Genomic DNA, 20971 nt, shown 5'->3' on the forward strand with positions numbered 1-20971 from the left:
TGGTTGTAGAAATTTGAAAAATGTCACTGATAGAGACAGGAGGCAGTCAAGCATCCCCCAGGGAAACTTCATCTTCAAGCCTAAAACAGCCTGAAGGCTGAAAAACCAGACTGCCATCAGGATGAAGCTCGCCCTTTTATCAACTTATTCTTTCTCAGTAATTCCCACCTGCATTCTGGGAGGCTGGGGTGGAGTCTCGGGAAGTTCCTGCCATTTGCAGGGAGGAGAAGCCTGGCCTCTCAGGTTCCTGGATGGTGACTTGGGATTCCATCTGTGACATGGGGGCCTGTTAACAGAAATCCTTCTCACTTTTATGAGCTTTTTTTTCCTTTTTCACCCAATAAATCCCATTCCCCCTCACTCTTCCAAAAGTGTCTGTGTGCCTAACTCTTCCTAATTGTGTGACAAGGACCCGTTTTTTGTCCTACAACAACATGGTGTTACATGTTTAAAGCTCTGGGTGATAAGCATCTTCTGATCACGAAGTAGCAGAGAAACTCATTGATGAGTTTGTCAAGGTCATTACTGATGAAAATCTGACTCCAGAATACGTCTATAATGCTACTAAAACAACTGTTTTGGCGTTATTGCCTCCAGAAGACACTGACTATAGCTGATGAGATAGCTCCTATAAAAATTAAGGATGCCAAGGACAAAATAACTGTGCTAGGATGTGCTAAGGCAGCCGGCACACGTAAGTGTAACCCTGCTGTGATAGGCAGAAGCTTGCATTCTCACTGTTTTCTAGGAGTAAATTTTTTAACAGTGTAATATTTTACTAACAGAAAAGCATGGATCGCTAGGGACATCTTTTCTGATTACTTTCATAAACATTTGGTACCAGCAGTTTGAGCTCACTGCAGGAAGGCCCTGAATTCTCAAAGATTATGTTCATGCCATGTACTTTCCTCCAAATGTGACTTCATTGATTCAGCCATGTAACTAGGGCATCCTCAGATTAAAGAAAAGTAAATATAAAAAACACTTTCGTGAAAAACATGTCAGCAGCAGAGAACAGAAGTATGGGTGTGAAAGGTTTTGAAAAGTTTAGGATACCATAGGTTCTGCTGCCAGTGCTTGGAAGTCAGTGACTAAAGGCACAGTTGTGCATGCCTGGCACAATCTCTGGCTTATGACTATGTCATATGAGAAGAAAAATGTCAGATCTCCTTATATATGCAAAAATTCTACCTTCAGAATCTGTCAATAAGCTGGAAGAAGTGGACATCAATGAAGCTCTTAACAGCAATAATGAGGCTCCAGTTGTTCATTCATTAGTCAGTGATGAGAAGGCCAAAATGATTCTGGGTCTAGATGACTGTGATAATAGTGACAAGGAAAATGACTTGTTAACGCTACAGAAAAAGTGCTTATAGATGACATGCTGAAATGTGTGATAGGTTTATTGAAGGACTAGAGCAGTGTCTGTTTGTAGTTAATATCAGAAGAAGAAATCATTTCAGTTTATAAAATGAAAAAGAGACTTCTAAGACCAAAAAAAAAAAAGCTATTGATGACACAGATGACTCTACACTTAACATTTTAACAGGACATTTAAAAGAATGTCCCCTCATCCTAGAGGACCAACTTCCTGGTCCCTCAACTGCTTCTGATGTTTCTTCTCATCTAAAGAGATAAAATACAGGCTTCAGTAACCTTTTAATCAAAACACAGCACCACACCATAGGTAAAGACTAAAAGCCTGCTGGTGTTTATTGCTGCTGTTGTTTAATAGCTCATACAGGCATCTGGTGATGCTACCATGCTGCTTAGCTACTTCGAACACAGTACCGTTTTCATTGTATTAATGGTATGTTATATTACTGTTAAGTACTTATGCATGAATAAGTATAAGAAAATAACTGCAGGCCGGGCGCGGTGGCTCAAGCCTGTAATCCCAGCACTTTGGGAGGCCAAGGCGGGTGGATCACGAGGTCGAGAGATCGAGACCATCCTGGTCAACATGGTGAAACCCCGTCTCTACTAAAAATACAAAAAAAACTAGCTGGGCATGGTGGCGCGTGCCTGTAATCCCAGCTACTTAGGAGACTGAGGCAGGAGAATTGCCTGAACCCAGGAGGCGGAGGTTGCGGTGAGCCGAGATAGCGCCATTGCACTCCAGCCTGAGTAACAAGAGCGAAACTCCATCTCAAAAAAAAAAGAAAATAATTGCTTCTCTGTGGCATATAAATTCTGAGTCAGGAATGATGATGATGCCAAACAATTACAGACTGTACTCATGAGTGGCCAAGATAGTGGCACCTTTGCTTTCTGATAGTTCAATGTACCCAAACTTTGGTTCAAAACTATTGAAAATGTGTAAGATTACCTTTTGGTTATGTGTAAAAAGTACATATGAAACAAATGGATTTCATGTTTAGAATTAGGTTTCATCCCTAAGATATCTTATTACATATATGCAAATATTTTAAAATCTCAAATTTGAAACACTTCTGGTCTCATATAAGGAATGCTCAACCAGTAGGTAGGTAGGTAGGTTGGTAGGTAGGTAAGTAGGCAGGTAGGAATGGATGGTGGATGGATGGATGGGCTGATGGATACTCAGATAGATAAATAGATAAGACAGACAGACAGACAGATAGGAATATCTCAAGATTAGGAGTATGATGAGATGAAATGAGACATCTGATAGAGAACATTTAAGGAGGTATCTTGGGGCATATAAAGGGATTATCTCAATATGTCTATACTAGCTATATTTTGATCCCTAGGTAACGTACCTGACGTTTCTGTGTCCTTAATCCAAAAGTAATCTGTGAATAACCTTTACCTATGGTGCTGTGTTTTGATTAGAAGGTTGCTGTAGGGATTAAATGAATTATTACACATAAAGTACCAAAAACATTACATAGTAATGTTATCAATAAGTTTCACTCTTATTATTATATAATATTTCATTTACTTAAATTTGCCATGTTTTAAGTTGAAGTACCTAAACTTTACGTGGTCTAAACTTTGGAAATAATGAGTATTCATGTAAATGTGTTTATGCCATGTCTGTCCTTGCAACAGTGAAAACTGAATTAGACACATTTTAAATATAGATAAATAAGCCTACTTCAAATATTTTATAAACAGTAAAATCAAACTGAAAAATTCTAATTATTCCCATCTGCACTTATTTCAAATATTATTTGTAATATATACTATAGATTTTTTTTTTTTTTTTTGAGACTGAGTTTCGCTCTTGTTACCCAGGCTGGAGTGCAATGGCGCGATCTCGGCTCACCGCAACCTCCGCCTCCTGGGTTCAGGCAATTCTCCTGCCTCAGCCTCCTGAGTAGCTGGGATTACAGGCACGCGCCACCACGCCCAGCTAGTTTTTTGCATTTTTAGTAGAGACGGGGTTTCACCATGTTGACCAGGATGGTCTCGATCTCTCGACCTCGTGATCCACCCGCCTCGGCCTCCCAAAGTGCTGGGATTACAGGCTTGAGCCACCGCGCCCGGCCTTATGCTATAGATTTTTTTAACTCTGATCAAATATTACAAGACCTCACAAGAGCTTAAGTGCTGACCTTTAATTTTAAATGTGGTATTTTCTTCACAAGTATGGGAAGACTAGGGCGGAGAAATGAACTTTCAGCTCTTGTGGAGGGCAGTGAGGTCCACCAACTTTATTTTTACTGTTAAAATCTGTGTAAAAATAACATTATTATGACACAGTGAAATTCTCTACAATATGCTGAAATGACTAAGAAAATAAAAGGAGGAAAACTTTAAGTGGGTTTGATTTTGAAAGCCAAATATTTTTAGAAAAATGTAATGAAACTTGCTTATGACTTTTACTTTCAACATTTTGCTACAGCAAATGTTTATCTTTCAAAGATCTGGTTTAGAACACACACACACACACACACACACACACACAGAGAGAGAGAGAGAGAGAGAGAGAGAGAGAGAGAGAGAGAGAGAGAAAGATAGGGTATTTCTTCTCTCTACATTTCATGATTTTAACATTTCCCTTTCCTGGTCCTGGGGAGGATATTAGAAGGGATAAGCCCTAACATTAAAACAAATACATAAATAAACTACCAGTGGGAAAAATAGCAGCTCATTTCTTTAAAGATTTAACGTACCCAAAATTGGGCTTCCCTGGGGTCTGCTTTGCTCTGTTAGACTCGTTCAGCAGGAAATGGCACATGCTGAAACTTCAGAGTATCACATACTAGCTGGGGATTGTTGATGTTGGGCCTTAAAAAGTTAGAAAATGAAATTTCCCATAGCCCCCTGTAACCAGATGCCTATAACATTGTCCATAAACCATTAAAGTTACCGGGGCAAAGTCCAGTAGTGCCGAGCTTCCCTGTTTGATGCATGAGCACCTATAGGCAGAGTTTGTCTACCTAAGGCTTAAGCCATGGCATTCAATAAATGATGTTCATATTTAAGTAATAAAAATACCCATTAGTTAATACTGGCTACTCTCGCCCAGTGAGCTGAAAGAATGTCTGGTGCTTGGGAGTAGGTGTTGTAGCAGCTGTGGTGCAAAAGCCAGGACATATATAATTAGTATCTACCGCTTTCCCGAAAATGCTTGTTCTCAAGTAAGCTATGTCCTCAATCATCAGCAGATGGCGCTGTTCCCTGAGGCTCAGAGCTTTTCTAAGTGGCCTGTCTCAATACTAGACTGTACTTTGCAAGGCTTAGAGTATAGGAGGCTAGAAATCACTTTCTCGAAACACTGGAAACCCTAGAGTTATTTGCCATGAAGAATTCACCAGGCAGTCTAGTTAACAGAAAGCAAAGAAGTCCTGATAAATCTAAGCTATGGAATGGTCATCTGTTGCAAATGGCTTTCTCTTTGGCCCTATGTTTTTAATATTGTTCCCAAATATAAATTTTGCTTTTCAGCCAGTCTGTTCTTTCATGCAGTTTGGTGTGACAGCCACCGAGAAGGCAAACCAAACATATTCTTCAGGGAAGGTCTGAGGTGAGCAGACTTCTGGTGTAACATACACATCAGTACTGACACTTCTTGCTAATGGCAAGAACAGAGCTCCGGGGATTTTTTAATCACCTATTCCACAATATGAGGCAGGATGTGATCTGACTTCCCATCAGAAACACTTGGGAGGTATTTTTAAATGACAGATTTCCAAGCCTTATCTCAAACCTGCTACATCCGAAACTCTAGGGGTGTGACTCTGGCACCTTTTTGGGTTTGTTTGTTTGTTTGTTTGTTTAATCTCTTCAAGTCAATTCGGCAGATTGAGAATGTCCAAACTATATAAACAGTTCCAATGATATATTGAAGAATTCTATGATTAAAAGAAACTTGCAAGAATCATGAATAATTTATTTTTCAGATACTCAAAAGACAGTATTATTCCTGGGACTATCTCATAAGAACTTGCTTTTATGAGCATGCATGAATGCTCATGGTGAAAAGTCATTTTTCTCAATAAAGACAAGGAAGTTGCTAGCTTTCACAAAAGAAATCTGTGAATAAAAAACTATCATGTTGAGTTATTCTTTCTATGTGTTCTTTGAGCTTTCTATTCAGTATTTGTTGATAATCAACTACATGTTAAGCATTCAAATAATGAGATCACGCCTCCACCCTCAAAGAGAATACCTAGGGCAGACTGAAAAGGAAAAGGTAAGTAACACTACAAACAAGAAACTCTAATACAGGACAGGCAGAATCAAATGTAATAAAGAAACACAACAAGGAAATAAAGATAAAAAATAATGATGAATGCTGATGTAGGGCAATTTGGTTGCTTCCTAGCAGAGGTGACATATTTTTAAGAAGAAATTTTGAATAGGATGTTATTTGCTTTAAAAAAGTCATTCTGAATGAGTACCATTTTCCTTAGAAGAGCCACAAAAAGTAGCTTCTGGATCACTAGGAACTTTAGGTGAGCCCCTCTCAGTGCAGTGGCCAGCTTCTGCATTCTCTCTGGCCCACCAGCTCCTCACCTATCATTCTACCTGTGAACCTTTCCTAGAAAGAAGAAATGCGCCAAGATTCAGACTTCCTGGCCTTATATACTTACAATTCTGTACGGACCTAAAATTCTGCTTTGATTAGGAGGAACCACAATGGCCAGTTTTAATTACCTATTTTCATGTAATAGAATTCAATAATTATGTATTAACATTTGAATGTGACAGGTCATTCTAAATCTATGAACAATTTAACAAAATGGGCCTCACATATGTACTGTCCATTGCTGGAACTGCATTAAGTTTGGAAATGTCCCTTCACTTTTTCCAGGGTCTGGTCTACCTCTGATGGTGTTTGTATTTTTTTTTTTTTTTATCCTTTTGTGAATTGGGTCTTTCTTTGTTCCTTTTAATACACAAGCCAGGATGTTGCAGATTAGTCTCTTGGAGAACTAATTCTTATAGATGATGAAACATTCAACATTACGTTTTATTTTGGATTGCCACTCCAATACCATCATAGGAAAAGAACTACATGAGAATGTCAAACTTTAACTGGTAATGTTATTTACCAAATGCTATGTTAAAAACCATGGAACCATTATACATATACACACTGGACTTGAACAATTGAGAGATGTATGGAAGACAGGGAAAACTAGGTTTCTCACTGTTAGAGTGGAAGGTTGTGTACAAGCCAGGTGAAGAGAAGGCTAATATGATCTAGGGGGCACTTCAGAGTTGGAGACATTCCTATGAACTCATGTTTACCTTAATATAGAGAAAGATGGATATACATATAAATATGTATAGATGGCCAACCGTGATAGCTCATGTCCGTAATCCCCAGAATTTTCTATGTTGTTGAGGCTGGTTTCAAACTCCTGGGCTCAAGTGAAGGCATGTGGATCACTTGAGCCCAGGAGTTTGAAATCAGCCTGAGCAACATAGAAAAGTTACTGTCTCTCCAAAAAAAAAAAAAAAAGTTAGCCAGGTATGGTGGCACACATATGTGGTCCGGGCTACTCAGGAGGGTGAGGTGGGAGAACTGCTTTAGGCTGCACTGAGCTGTGATTATACCACTAAATACACACACACATATATGTGGAAAGGAAGGAAATATGTGTGTGCATTAATCCATGAATATAGTTATCTACACACATACACACACACACATATGTGTGTGTGTGTGTCCACTGAGAGTCACTGAAAATCTGGAAATAAATGATACCCCAGAAGCAGGAAACACACCTAGCCCCCAAATATTACTTTTGAATAAAATTTTCCAAGAAAAGGAATCAGGGGACCTTTTGCAGAAATGAATGATTATATGGAAGAAATGAATCATTTAGACAGAGCTAAATGAGCATATCAAACCACCTGCAAGTCCCTTATGACATTACAAAAGCGTCCTCAATACAGTATAGTAGTTCTCCAATGTTAGCAGGCCTCAGAATCACTTAGAGGGCTTGTGAAAACCATTCTTCTCTCCCCATTTCTGACTAAGTAGGTTTGGAGATGGAAGTTGAGAATTTACATTTCCAGTAAGCTCCCAGGTGAAGATGACACTGCTTGTTCAAGGATTATACTTCAAGAATTATTGCTTTTCCAGAATCGTAACAGGAGGCTGTAAATTACTAAAATAACTACCACCTTCCACTTACATGTTTCTGCCCTGCTTCACATGGTCTAAGTTCTTTCAAAAAGCTAGCTAGAAAGCAGATTTAGAAAATAAATGTTGAACGACAGTGTGAATAGGAAGGATTCGGTGAGGTAGTTTAATATTTCATACTCTCATTTATTTATTTTTTATCCATTCAATCACCCATTTATCCAACATGGGCTATGTTCCAATTACAGGGTTATAGATATATAGTGAAGGGTGCACCTAACTCAGCAAGAGGTGAATGGAAAAGACTTTTGCAAAGAAATTGATTTAAACTGAATTTTAGTTGGCAAGAAATACAGCCGGACAGATTACTGGGGTGGGGAGGGGGAAGACTGACCAGGCAAAGGGAGCAGTTTCCGCAAATTCACAAAGCAAGAAAGAACGTTGGCATAGCTGAATAACTGCAAGGAATTAACCAGATGAACAAAATATACCCAGGGCTGTACTAAAACTGGGATCCCAATTAGGATTTCCCTTGTCAACAAATTTGGCTTTTAGGTGGTCCCACTTAAATATCTCTCTTGTCTTCACCTGTCTATCTCAATTCTGTTTTTCTTTATGGTCTGAATTTAATCTTATCTAATCCAGAGTTCTTTAATAGCAGCTTAACCTAAAGTAATCTGTTGTTTTTGCTGCTATGTCCAAGAACCAAACAGTTCGCATTTCCTGTCATAACAGGTTAGTTCATTATTACTTGTGTTCATGTGTTATTTCCCGTAATTCTTTGCACTTCTCAATCTCCCATAGTACTCCAGTCCAATGTTTTTCACTTTGGAAGATCCAAAGATATTTGTTAATTTACCCCAATTTATCACTCTTATATTAGAAAACTGGTAGTATTTATGCTAATAATGTTTCACATATAAATAAAGGACATCAAATCAATTATACAAGCACAATGACCATACATGATTGTAGGTTTAAATATTAAACACAGGCACAATGACCTACATGATTATAGGTTTAAATATTTTGACATTAGGTCATAAATTTTAAGACAGTGCTCATTCTTGCATTTATGGTTACTATAGCCTTCACATTCCTAAGTATCAAAATACTGAAAACAGTAAATGTAATCCATTTTCATTGAATACAATTGATTATCTATGTAAAACAAAATACAAACCTCAGTTTTAGGAATATGAAAAAGAACAGTCGTAAAATATACTTGAAAATAAGGAAACTTAAACAACCAATTAGAAAACAGCAGGTACAAAGGACTCTAGGAAATTCAGAAAAAAGAATTTAAAGTAGTGAGAGTAAGAGACAAGGTATGGTAGGAGGAAAGGGCCAAAAGAGACTAGCAATTGATTAATATTTAAATAAAATGTGATATATGCATACAATGTGGTATATTATTTTGCAAGAAAAACTAGCAAAATACTTATACATGCTATAATATAAATGAATCTTAAAAACATCATGCTGAGTGAAAGAAGATTATGTATTCAAAAATTCCATTTATATGAAATGCCAGTAACAGGAAAATCTAAAGAGACAGAAAATAAATTAATAGATGCCTATTCCTGGGATGAGATGAGGGAAATTGAGCATGGTCGACATCTAAAGGAAATAGAGCTTCTTTTGAAGGTGGTAAGACTGTTCTAAAATCGACTGTAGTTGCACAGCTTTGTGAATATACCAAAACCCACTGATTCGTTCACTCTAATGGGTGAAATGCATGGTATGTGAATTACATATAATTAAGCCTTTACAAATTAAAAATAAATAAAATTAGCAAGACAGTTTTGAGCCTTATTTTAAAAGATTATTAATGTTAGATCAAAAACTTTACCCATTAGAGACTAAGTAGAAAAAGAAGTGTCATATGCAGATGTAAATTTCGGAAAGATAATGTCGGTGGCAGTATGCTACATGAACTAGAGATGGGCAATAGAACACAATGACTCTAATGAAGACCAACTGAATCAGAACTTTGGTGGCTGGGGCAAAAATGTGGTTGTGGCATAATGAGCATTGGGAAGTAAAACTGACAAGACTTTTATTAAATATGGGATGACAAAGAAAGGTGGGTGGGGAGGGAAGTTTGAAGAATCAATTTTGAGTGACAAATGGTGATTTTTAATAGACCAAAATAGGTGATTTGAGGAGAGGAGTGAAAAAGGTAAAAAATTAATACAGTCAGCTTTTGATAAACTGAGTTTATGATTTTATAAATATTCATGTCAAGATGTTCAAGCACCTACTGAAACTGGCTCTGTGGAAGTAAAGAAAGGTAAAAACAAACACTATGTGAAAACTAAGACACTGAAGGCTTCCACAGGGTTCTAATATTTGAGATTGTTAAAGGTGAACAAAATAATTCTATTGACAGGGAGGGCATCTTGGTGGAAGACTGTAATCCCAGCATTTTGGGAAGCCAAGGTGGGTGGATCACTTGATGTCAAGAGCTGAAAACCATCCTGGGCAAGATGTAAAACCTCATCTCTACAAAAAATACAAAAATCAGCTGGCCGTGGTGGTATGTGCCTGTGGTCCCAGCTATTCTAGATGCTGAGACATGAGAATCACTGGATGAGGACAAAATTGCAAGAAGAAATGGAAAAGGGGATGATGTACAGGTATTGTTTACTGTTTGAGGAACATATGTTTTACACAGAAGCACACAAGGAACAAAGCCAAGAGAATATAGCAGTAGAACACAAAAAAGACTACTTAGGGGCTGGTCAAAATCAGTTTTGATTTACTCCAGCTTTGGAACCCACATAAAACAGGACAAGATACTCTAAAATTTTTTCAGTCATCTCTATCTTTCCTCACTTCACTGTCATGAATGTTTTACCTATAAATTTATATAAATCACTCTTGTACAAATTTGCATTATCATCTGTTTTGAATTTTCAAAGAAAAAGGTTTTCACAATTAAAATGTACTGACTTATTATACTAAATGGACTATATTTAAGCATCAAAGCATTCAGTTCATTCAGAAGTTTTTACTCTGCACATACTATATGCTAAGTGTAATACTAGTTGCTGGGACTATGATAAACAAAACCTGAAATCTGATACGACTGTTCATCATGAATTAACAGTCTGATCCTATAGGCATTAATCAAATAATCACAAACATAGCTATAGAATCACTATGGTACGTATTACTTCTAATACTCCAGATTATAGCGAATAGTTTGTTTTTATTTATCCCATGTCCCATACTTTATATTTCTTAGTTCTTTACTGCTTTTGGGGAATGGTAGCTTACCTAATTGAATTCTCATACCAGTAAGGTGTAGCACTGAAATCTCGAATGATTTCCCAAGAGTTACATAACCATGAAGCTTTAAAGCCAGGTCTAAAGACTGGTAATGTCTTGTAGAATTTTGATATCTACCTATTTACATCTTTGAATATTGAAAAAAAATTCTATGTGATTCATGTGAAGCCTTACAAAAGAGTATAAAACAAGAAAAAATGTGACATATACAGTAAGAAGGAATTTCCTATGTTTTCTTGGCACTGAAATTTTCCTGGAATGGTTTTTGGAAATACATTATTAAAATGTACATTGCTTATGGAAAGTATTAAAATGATACATCCAGATCCTTAAGGTACAGGTTTTATTGGAAGAATTAAATAAAAACTCGAGAGAGGCAAACAAAATCCCACAGCTTCCTTTTGAAAAAAAAAAAAAAAGTTCTGATAAGCATTTCTAAACTTTATCAGCATGAAAGCTACAGGTAATAGACATAATGAGTTGAGGTCCTGATAAAATCAGGGTGATAAGAATAGGCAGTGAATTGCAGAGGTTAGATCAGACTTGAAGAACTCATGAAGGTGCTGATATTCAGCTCAACAGAGATAGCTCTAAGTTCCAGGGACAAAGTCCAGTTGCCAAGAGCCAACCTCACACTAGGAAACCTGTTAACAAAGCCCAGGAATAATATCTGTATAGCTGGCATCAGACCAGGGAAAAAACTGAATGTACATCAGTATCCAGTACTTCCATGATTCCATGATTTCAGCTGTGATGTCTTTGCAAATTACTTTCCATCTTTGTCTCCAGCCTTCACCTAGATCTTGATTTCAGGACTCAAATTCCCATTCTTACTAGATAACTTTTTAATCTCAAACTCAACTGGACTCACCAATTTCTCTCTCAAGCCTGCTTCTATCTGAGGTTCCTCAAGTTAATTGCAACATCTCTCAAGCTATTCAAGTTTGAAGACAAGAATCCTCTCTGACTCCTTTCCCTCCCTTCTTAGCTACAATCAGTGCCAGATCCTCTTGATTCTACTTCCATTTGACTCCGAGATACACAATCTCCTTTCCACAAGTATGGTCACTGTCTTGGTTAGGGCCATACTACCTCTTACCTAAATTAATGTGATGAACTCTTAATTGATTAGTCACTCCCTTTTGTTTTTCCTCCTAATTCACTTTATCACTGGTTTCAAATTTAATCTTGATAAAAGATTACATTTATTCATACTTCTGAGCAAAAGTCTTAAGTATTAAGTACCCTTGCTGCATATAAAACAAAGCTCAAAGGAGTCACTTAGCAACCAAGAACATCCGCCTTTGACCTCAATGATTTTTCCAAAATTATCTCCTTACTCCTCTCCAGTTTAAACGATGTTGCCTACTTGCTATCAGGTAAGTCAAATTTTGCTTTTTCATGTTACCTTTATATGGTGTTACTTCAGCTTATAATGTCCTCCAACCAATGAATTTCTCTGTATCAAAACTCTACCCATTTTTCAATTCTGTTTTCATAAAGCCTTCAAAAACATGGAGGTTAAGCCATATTACTAAAATTCTTATAGCTTCGTTTACACAAATTCTCATAATGCTGAATTTTTTAATACTAATGATTTTAGTATGTGTCTGGAGTCCCTTCTAAAATTTACTATTCACAAGAATACAACTGGTTCTTATCAAACTTAGAAAGGCACAACGCACCTATTTAAGTGTGTCATGCAAGACAGGCCATTGATATTCTGAACAACTGAACACTTCACAGATTCAAATACCAAATTCTGCAGGAGCTACACAGCATGTTCCAGGTCACACAGCTGTGAGAAGACAGCCTTAATTCCAAGTCTCCAGAATTGTCCCTCACAGCTTTGCCTTACACCAGCTGCCTCAAGTTTACCCACAGGTTTCAGCACATCCCATGGGTCTCTTTTTACTTTTCAACCAATGAGTAAATGTGTTTTCTCCCAGACTCTGGTGAAAAACACAAACGCATGTTCTTTTTCTGTTTCACATAATGATGTTTTCTGCCCTCTAGGATCTCAATTCCACTGAAAACAACACCACTGCTGTTTTCCTTGGACATCAACATGAAATTTAGCTGAACTCCTTCTAACCCCTTGGATCCTGGACCTTGGGCTGCAAGTCACTTGTGCTTCCCAGTTGCCTCACAAGTACTTTCTGGTTTCAACCCGGTTGGAAATATTGAGACAAGAGTCTCTCTCAGAGGGTAGTGTTTGATCGCTTTTACTTTTTTGAGTTAGAGGGAAGCAAAGCCTTTAAAAACAAATAAACAACAGTTAATCAAGTTTTTGATCCTCCTCAAAAGCTTGAACTCAGTTCCAGTTTGAGGCAAAAATTTAGGTCAGTTCTCATTTTATTTATTTGTTTCAAATTTTTCAAGGGAGCCCTTCACCTAGGACGCCCCAGGGCACAAACACAGTAACACACACATACACACACAAAGCACACATACATACAATTACCATGTTATTTTCAAATTCATCCACATCTCCATAAAAGCACTGCAAATAACTAAAAATAGCAACAACAATAACAAAGCAACTCCAAAACCAACATTTTATTAGCTTATCTTACAGAGGGAATTGCCGTATTTACTTTGGTAGCATGGCTTCAATATGAGGATGCTTAAATTTTTCCCTACTCTGAAATATCCATAAAATCATCCTATCCTCTTACTTGAAACCCCCACCACAGGAGATTAAGTTCTTTGAATGAAAGCATTAATCTAAAAAAAAAAAAAGGAAAAAAAATCCTTTAATGTCCTAGAAAGGGTATCATTAAGCCATTGACACCTCATTGTGAATTAGTTTACAGGAGATTAGTGAGTGAGTCACTCTCAAGAACTGGAGGAACTCCCCACAAATTTAGACATTTGCTCACAATCCCCCAAACCCCTCCTTCTACAATTTTGCCCAATCCACATTTATTCGGTGTTGTTTACTTATCAAGAACCCAACCACTGCAACTATCTGGAATTTATTTAACAATTAAGGCTTAGCTCAAAGTTCACTTCTTTCATAAGTAGCACCAGGATAAAGTGGCTACAAGGTGCCAAGTGTTTTACAGTGCATTGCTTGTTTACTTTTTTGATGACTAGGTCCGAGAGAAACTATCTGAGAAATATGTCACATTCTATCTCCCCAACTAACAAAGAGTTCTGAGAGTTCATCATGGAGAAGGGCATATGCATCTTTGCATATTTTACTAGGTTAATGATCAATAGGTGTTGTTGAATAGAGAACTTTTATTTCTTATGACTATTCCAGTTTGGACAATAACAATCAAAACAGAGTGGGGGCAGCAATTTAGAACTTTTTTTTTTTTTTTGACATGGTCCTGGGACCATCAAGTAGCAGTATTCAGGAGGACACTAAAGGGCATGCATAGATTTATCCTGAGCCTCATTTTAATATAAAGTAGTGAATGAAATCAAAGTTCTTGAGGAGGTAGGCGGTATAGACCACAGGAGAAATAATAAATAATGTTCAACAGGGAGAATAAATGTATGAGAAGGCAGATGAGTGTAGGGACGGAAAACATTTTTTAAAAGTTGGTAACAGACTACATCCAGTTTCTCATAAAAAGGCTGCAAGTTTATCATCTGTGTAACCTAATTCAAGGTTCCAAAGAGGTATCTAAAAATGAACTCTTAAGTTTATATTGCTTTTTAAGTTTTTTCAAAAATAGGGTATTTAATCAAAATTGATTTACTATCACTTTCATTTCATTTTAATGTTTTTTACTCTTGTAGATAAGGAACTTTTTCTCATTTATTTTTCTACTGTGTAATATTTAAGACATTTGAAAAATATGTAAAATGTATATTATGAAATATACTAAAATTAGGTTTGGTTTTTTTTTTTTCCTTTTTTCTTCATGTGAATGAAAAATTTATTTCTTAAAAAAGGCTTTTTAGGTCTTTGTTGTTCAAGGCAAATTAACACTTAACATATGCTTAACTTTGACCTCCAATCTGACAGGTCTATCACCCTGATGAACTGGAAGAGACTTTTCAGGCCCTGATAATGTCTTTTCTTTACTCCAGTCTCTCAAGGCTGTTTGTAGATTGTCCCTTCGATGCCATTGTCTGATGCCCCTCTAACATGTGAGGGTTCTACAATAGTCCCTGTCAAACTGCCTTGTCGTACAAGGTCAGTAGTCTAAATCAACTCATCTGATAGTTACACAATATGTATCAGACAGTGTGCCACAAAACATGGCTCTCCTCTTTCTTCTCACAGAGGAACTAAAGTTCCAAAATGTATACAAAACCATCTTCCATCTCCAACTGTTTTCTTGTTTTTCCCAGCTTTATGCAAAGCAGTCTCATTAATACATTCTTCACAAGGTGTTGCCTAGTGCCTTCCACTGAACCTCTAAAGTTGGAAGAATCTCATCCCAAGTCTTGACATGTACCGAAAAACAATCAGGTCACAAAGTCAACAGCAAAAATACCGCCATGTCCAACATTCAAAACCTCAGCAAAGTAACAAGAATAAACGTGATGATGGAAACAACTTTTAATTAAGCCCCAGTTCTCTTATTAAAGTATTTCTCCTACAAAAGTTATCTTTCCAAAACCAAACATATTTGATGGTCTAAACCCATATCGAGGTCATCAATCACTGACCATAAGGGAGACTGTAACCTGGGGGTAAAAACCATACAAAAGCAAAACAGAGAAAATGACAAGCTGTTTCAGTTTCCTCAAGGTGTCAGTCCGTCCTTATCAATTGACTACAATCCTCAGCTGTGAACCTAAAGCACAGCTGCGAAAAATTTACAAGACATTGACTCTCAAAGTTTCATATCCTGGTGTTAAAAATATGTTATTCACCTAAATGTTATTCACCCAGAAGAACACCATTTCTTTGAGTCATGGTCCTCTGACATACCTGCCTCATAGAACAATATGGAAATTTAAGGTAATGGCCTCTGGCTGTATTCTTTATTTCTCTTTCCCTGTCTTCTCACCCTGTGTTCCATTTTGCTCTACGGCCTAGGTTTTCTTTAGCTTTCCCCAAACTCACTTAGTGCCTAGACAGGTGTACTTCTGGCGAATGCCCTGTTAGAATTAACTTTTATGTCTCACAAAAACAAACCCGAAGTTACTTTTATTTTTCTCTAATTACCAGTGTGGGAGGGAGACGCAAAAAAAAAAAAAAAAAAAAAAAAAAAAAGCCAGTATACTAACACCTATCAAAATCAGCACGCATTCTTTCCTCGACCCCAGCTTTGTTCCCAATGCTCAATTTTTGATGCAATAAAATGGGAGATGAGGGCCTAAGAATATAACTTTTTACAAGCTGCGGTTTAACCATGCTGTGGGCGACTACTAGGTTCCATCCAAGCTAGTTTCCAACCTTACCTCTTATCTCCTCCTTCGGGAAGACTCGCTTCTCTGTGTTCGTCGGACGAGCTCGCCACGCATTTCTGCCATCTTCAGGATCTCCTTGGCTTTCCCGCACAACTCCGACACTCTCTCGTCGGCCAGCCACGCCACTCGGGTGCTGCCCGTGGTTGAGGGTGCTCTCCTCCCAGGCCTCCACCTCCGTTTTCACCTGGATAAGGACACTGTCCATCCTCCACAGCTTGCTCCTGGTCAGCTCTCCTCCGAGGCCTCCACCTCCGTTTTCACCTGGATAAGGACGCTGTCCATCCTCCACAGCTTGCTCCTGGTCCGGAAGTTCACTGCCAGTTCTCGCGATAAGAGACGCGAGGTCCTCACGCCATCTCGTGGATGACCCGGGGCTGGATGGATGACCTTGATACGGTTTGGATCATCAAATGTGTTTGGTTCTGGAAAGATACCTTTTGTCGGAAAATACTCTCATAGGAGAAATGGGGCTGAAGCAAAAGCTGTTTTCGTCGTGAACTTTATTTTTGTTACTTCGCTGTGTTTCTGAACTGGAGCTGCGGGAAGAACTGCTCGAAATCCTCCTCCGGCTCCAGCACCTCCACTTCCGCCGGCGCTTCCGCCTCGTGGATGTGTCTACACCTGCTGCTTCTTCGGGACCACTGCAGTGACTTTCTTGTTTCTGGAACCCCCGCCCCCCACACGATGGTAGAGCAGCAGTTACTGCTGTAGTCTAAGAGACCCACAAGCTTTGTCAATAGAATTCCCGAATTATCTTTAAATTTTTTCCTTTTAATTGTAAGCCTTTCGCTTCAGAACTCTGTGGGAAGAATCCCCGTGGATGCGCACAGCGCAGCGGCCAACAAAAATGCTTGTTTGTTTTAAACAATGAAATCTACATGCTATAATTAATGCATGTAGGATCAAAGCATTTGACTTTTGGTCTTTGCCTCTTTAATGTTTCCCCCTTTGGGAAATTTAACTTGTGTACGTTTCAGTTTTTTTCTACAATAGCATCCTCAGCCTGCTCTACTTCATAGGAGACATTTATGTGGCAAGTGAGGTGTAAAATGTGTGAAAAAAAATGTAAGCTATTTTTGGCAGGGTAGAGTTTTTTTGTAACCTATGTGTTTTTTCTTTTTAAACCTAGTGGGAAAAGGTGTTTCTATAAAATAGACATTCTACTCTATGAAGCAGTCCCATAAGCAAGAGAAAATTTATTGGCCTAATAGATAATCCAATCTTCAGATTTTGAAAGACTTACTTCTGTTTCCTTGGAGAATCATAAAGACACTATACTAATCCCATGAAGTAGATTTAGGAAGAGCGATGCCCATGGCCATGACCTCACAATATTCCACCAGATGGAGCCAGAGATTGAGGAGATTATTGTAAAAATAGGCAGAAGAAAGACCACTACTCATCCAAGTATAATAATATTTGGATTAAAAAACAACCTGGAGTTTAGTGGGAGTTCATGTTTACCAGTAGACTGTTTTATTTCTGGTCATAAATAATATTTGCACATTTTCCCATATATCACAGGGTAGAAATAAAGTGATGTACTACAAAAATAATTGGGAAAGCATTTTCTGAACTACAATTATTCTTTACAAATGTTGCTATTACTATTGTAATATTCTGAGGGATAACAGTAGCACTGTTTCTAAAAAGCAACAAGCTTACAAATAAATCTGCAATCATTTATTGAACATAAATCAAAAGATAGGAAGATTCAGAAAGGAATGATATAATTCTTATTTTTATAGAACTCATATTTCATGTGGGCCTATAAAACATGGCCATGTTACCCAAATAAATTAGGGCATGCCAAATGGCTCAGCTGCTTCTTAGGGTCTCATTTATAGAAACACAGAATACTAGTCAAATGTAATTTAAAAGTACATGTCCCTTACAGGATTGAGGATTTACCTTTTATTACTGACCAGAGGACTTATGAAAAATACTCTAGCTTGTCTTTTTCTACAATTCTCTTAGCCCTGTGAAGCTCTGGTGTTTGTTTTTCTCAATATTTCTCAACTCTCTTTGAATTTTCCCCTTGATACTCTTGATATTCATGAATAGCAGAGTGTGTGTGTTATTCATTTTGGACCACTCTAGAATAGCCACAAACTTAAGTATTTATAAGCTATAACATGAATCCACTCTTTAATGAATTTAGAAATAAGCCCATAGCCTCATCTGATAAGTCCAGTTCTTTTCACTCTCTGACTACTTCTTGCACCCCAACCCCCAAATGATATCCAGTAGAGAATTTCTAGTAAATACAATTATGATTTTATTAAACTGCTAGAAGGTTGGACTTGTATAAGAAACTTCATAAAATGAATCTGTTTTCATTAAATTTTTTCCTGTTATTCTTAGTGTCAGTACCATAAATGTTACAAATTAGTTATTTATGATATATTGACTGTAGATAGAAACTAGGTAAGAATTCTATCATGAAAAATGAAACTTTGAAAAGTTGTTGAACCAAAGGACTACCAATGGATTATCCAAACCTAGACAGAGACTCCCAGTAGATAACCTTTAGTAACTTTAGAGGCTTCTAAAGTGGCTTGTTAATGCTGTCTCCATAAAATTTAACAAAGAATAATTCCCTATAAGATGTTTTATTGACTTCAAATCTGGAGCAGATAATTTCTAGGTTTCTCATCAAAGCTTCTGTTCTATATCCAATGAACAGGAAAATGTCTCAAATGGTTAAACAATTGGCCTGGGATCTGGGTGTAGCTTAAATCTGTTAGATTTGGAGCGTGAGGAGTATAAGGAGGCCAAATTTATATATGGAGAAAATAAACATGACCTTTTTCTGGGCTAAGCTTCTCTAACATGCCCCATGAATAAATTTGAAAGTCACTTCCTTTCCTGGATTGTATTTTCTATATTCCTTAATGATCCCTGTGGAATATGGACCAAAGCACCCACAGCACCTCCACCACCAGTTTCTCAGTGTCTCTTCTCTTTCTCAACAAGAAAGAATGTCAGCATCCAAAACAGAATCCCTTTCAAATGGCAATTAGCCTTACATTCCTGTTATCTAGTAGTATGTTTGTTATAAAACAGTAATAAAGTGATATTTTTAAAACTTAGAATGAACCTAGATAGCGACAATCTAACCGTCTGGCTTTATTTTGAACAATGTAAGTTACTTCAGGAAAATGACTGACAGAGTGCTTTTCCTAGACAACTAAAATCATCAGTCTTGCTGTCCTGTGGTCTTGGTGTTTTAGGTACCTGTGTGGTTCAGAGTAATTTGTAATTGAAAAGCTTATCTGACTTATATTCCCATCTTCTCTGTATTTTCTTTATCCCCAGTTCTACTACCTAAATTTTTGAAGTCTAAGATATAGACCAAAAACAAACAAACAAACAAACAAACAAACTTACTATAGATTAAGATAAAATAAAATAAAGCAGCTTATAATCTCTTTTGCGAGACATAATTTTTTTTTTTTTTAAGAAAGTGAGCACACTTATACTTCTAGAAAGAGAGACTCTTTTTCCTTTCCTTTACCTAGGTACACTGTGGGAGAAATTCTTTTCTCCTCTTTTCAGGAGACACTAAAGGTAAACTCTGCTTTTTAAAATATTTTATCATAATTCTGTCATGAGAGTTTTGAACAGTTCAGTGCTTTAAAGGACTTCCCTAGTTTTGTAGAAGATCAATGTGGCAAAAACTGAAATGCTTAAAAAAGCAAAACTTGGATCATAATAATTTAAAAGCACCATATTCTTTTATGTCCTGTAGGAAATAATTTGGCATAAATTAAAACAGGCTGGAAATCAGATTTTGATCTACATTTATTTTTGCCCTCTTTTTCAAATATTTATATCTAATCTAATTCTCTCTATTATCTATACAGGTATATAATCTCTATATCTGTGGATTTTTATACATCCACATTAGCTATAGCTAGGTATACACATACATATATTTAATTTTAAAATCCTTATAAAAACAAGTTTTCTTTTTTCTAGAAGTTTTCCTAGGGTTTGCTCATGATTTTCCAATCCAGAATTATGTAAATAAATTATATCATACAAGGCAATATGTTCAAGGAGTTACTACATTAAGTAAGCAAACGTCATATAAAACCCGCATAAACAAAGTCCCTCATTCAGGTTCCTTTGAAACATGTTTATTCTTGGGAACTCATTCACTCTTCAAACCTTCTTACCTTTAAACTGCTTCCAAGCTCAAAGAGCCCCGGAAAGAATTCATATGCCTGAAGCTATACCACCCTGAGAGGATCTGCTCCTTAAATTTTACAATTGTCAGGTGGAGAGAGGGGAGTGAGGAGGAAGGGGAGGGGCTTTGGCTGGGCCCAGAGGAGCCCGGCAGCACACCTGCAACAGAGAGGAGTTACAGAGTGGTGCCAATGACTCAGGCCTGCATCAGGCCTTTAAACTCAGGATCTGAAGGCTGTTGCTCATTTTTAAAAAATAGCAAAACAAAACAAAAACTCTTGGCATAGTGTCATTGAGAGAAGGGATGTTAGTCCTCATGACTGGCCAGTCCTGATTCTTGGAACACTAGTATCTGCTTGCTTCAATTTCACCTTCAGTTTGAGTTAGGCAAGTATTCTCCTTCACTTCTGGTCTCAGGCTGTGGTTCCTCCAGGCCATTAGACAGCAGCTGTGCTCCATTCCAAAAATGAGTGGCTCATCTATAATGTTATTGCTCCCTTGCTGCTCACAGGTGGGAATGTGAACCACGGTAAGTTCAGTGGGCCACATCTATGACCATCTTATATCAGCTTATTTTCTCTG

At 37.4% G+C, this 20971-nt stretch overlaps 1 long non-coding RNA gene across 7 annotated transcripts in view; it reads right to left on the reverse strand.

Moving 5' to 3' along the window:
• Window positions 1-16009: 16009 nt before the first annotated feature.
• The window catches only part of LOC104652206 (uncharacterized), a 106256-nt gene continuing 101294 nt past the window's right edge, over window positions 16010-20971 (reverse strand). For all 7 annotated transcript variants that reach the window (XR_012519308.1, XR_012519311.1, XR_012519309.1 and 4 more), the window contains one exon: window positions 16010-20968. This is a non-coding gene — a long non-coding RNA (uncharacterized LOC104652206). The remainder of the gene's footprint in view (window positions 20969-20971) is intronic.

This window comes from Saimiri boliviensis, chromosome 9, assembly GCF_048565385.1.
Source record: "Saimiri boliviensis isolate mSaiBol1 chromosome 9, mSaiBol1.pri, whole genome shotgun sequence".
In the NCBI taxonomy this organism is placed as follows: Eukaryota; Metazoa; Chordata; class Mammalia; order Primates; family Cebidae; genus Saimiri; species Saimiri boliviensis.